This window comes from Montipora capricornis, chromosome 11, assembly GCF_036669925.1.
Source record: "Montipora capricornis isolate CH-2021 chromosome 11, ASM3666992v2, whole genome shotgun sequence".
In the NCBI taxonomy this organism is placed as follows: Eukaryota; Metazoa; Cnidaria; class Anthozoa; order Scleractinia; family Acroporidae; genus Montipora; species Montipora capricornis.
In genome coordinates this window covers 35766214-35768281 of record NC_090893.1, presented here as the reverse complement: position 1 = coordinate 35768281, position 2068 = coordinate 35766214, and the positions used below count along the sequence as shown (strand labels likewise).

The 2068-nt window shown below is 39.1% G+C and overlaps 1 pseudogene; it reads right to left on the bottom strand.

The window, feature by feature from the left end:
• Positions 1-1120: 1120 nt before the first annotated feature.
• The window catches only part of LOC138023431 (uncharacterized), a 1045-nt pseudogene continuing 97 nt past the window's right edge, over positions 1121-2068 (bottom strand).

The window sequence follows — 2068 nt, the reverse complement described above, 5'->3', positions numbered from 1 at the left end:
ATAAACACTTGCCTCAGTCATTTCTTTCGTTTTTGTTGCTTGTAGTCATCGTAAACACTCTAAATATACTTAGGAAGGTAATTTAACAACGGACGTTGCCTCAGTCATAATTTTTCATTGACGTTGCCTCAGTCACAATTTATTTTTTTGGCTATGGCCCTGTGTGGTGTCTACAGTAATCAATGAATCATCAAGGACTGTTTTGGAATGTGCACTACTTTGCGACTATAGTGCTAAGAAAACAGATAAATTTTCAAAGCGCGGTTATAAGATCTAAAATATATTCTTGTGTTTTTTGTCTATTATCCTTATGCTGATGCTGTTTTTCTCGACACGAAGTTTCCATGTATTGGTGCAAAACCGGACGATCAGCTGAATTAGTAACGGTTAATTTCACTTCCTATGTATCTTCATAGAGCTGATGACGCATTTCCATCACCAGTATCCTCCGGTCCACATTCAACTAGTCAGGAGGTGGTCAGTTTCATCCCTTGTCTCTTTTGTACTCTCGGCAATTCGTGCTTGGTACGGAAAGCTTGGCTTTCTTGAGTTCGTCGCCCGAAGGGCGAGGAAAATTGACGTGGATAGGATTTCAACCATAACACGATCGCTTGTGTGTAGTTTGATCACGTACGGTGATTCAAATCAACAGGATCGATTTACGCTGCAATTGTAAGGTGAATAGGACCTCCTCTGCCCCCAGTGTACCTGCCTCTCAAAATCTCGGCATTAAAGGGGTGGTGTCACGTTATTTTAGTCAAATTTCAAAACACTAAAATACGTCTTTGCATCAATCAAGACCAAAGATAATGGTATAGTTTTGATACCAATAATTACTGATCGTTATCCAAACCCATTGTCTTCTGTCTGCATTATATGCACCGAATGCCGAGAGAAAAATAATGCAAACTAACTGTGTGAGAACAACGGTGCGGTCTTTTTTGGTGGCAGGGATATTTTCAGGGGTAATCGTACACGTTTTAAATCGACACGCAGCATCATTAAGCCTGAAACAAGCAGCATTATTATAAATAATGCTGCCTGTTTTAGTTTTAATAATACAACATACTTTACAGGCATATATCCACTGGTGACGCACCTCCCCCATATATTTTACTGACTACAAACAACCAAAATGGTAATAACTATTTTTGCAGCTTTCGCCCTTTGTCTTAACTTTGTCATGCCTTTGTTCCGTACTCTCTCCGTTAAGTGCATTGAACGCCATATCACCTAACACCTACTTTTTTTGTCTGAAACCTCATGCTGCTCAATTTAATCCTTTGCATCTTCGCAATCAAACCTTTTCTTTTTATTCCTCCTTTCATGATCGCTGCTTAAGCTAGACTTCGATTGATTCAAAATAGCGTTCATTTTACGCTTCATGGCCGACGATGTGCGTTTATATACTCTTACACCATCGAGTCCACTGACCGATGACCAGTAGTTTCTTGAATTACTTGTCCTGGTACCCCATTATCGTAAAGTTTTTTGGCACAACTTCGCGGCAATGAATGGTTAGTGAAATGACCATCAAACCCAGCCTTATCCAAGACTTTTTAAACAACATTTCCCAACGTTTCCCTTCCAACAGCCTTTTTGTAATACCGAATATTTCCCTTTGGTTTCGGTAAAGGTCGCAAAAAAATGAATTATCTGATGTGTACATGACTAATGTATTTCTTTTAAAGCTTCACAAGACAGCACTCTGGTTTCTCAACATTTTCATATGCTCTAACAACCTTATTCTCGATTCGTAAATGCGCCAGACCTCCATAATTACTTAATTTACATCTTCCACATATTGCAAGTACTCTGCATCGGACTCATCGATATGTAATGATAACTGAGAGTTCTCCATTGTTAGGTTTTTGTGTTCTTGCCCAGCTCGCAACGCACAACAATTTCCCAAAACAAAAAGTACAGTATTTCTATGTAATTCGGGCGTGTCACTTCACAAAAACCCCTTTTGCCACAAGTATTCCATTTGATCTGGAGTTATGACTTCAGCTTAACTAGCAATACTGTCAATTTCCTTCCTTCCTTCTCTTTTCACACAAAATTCAAG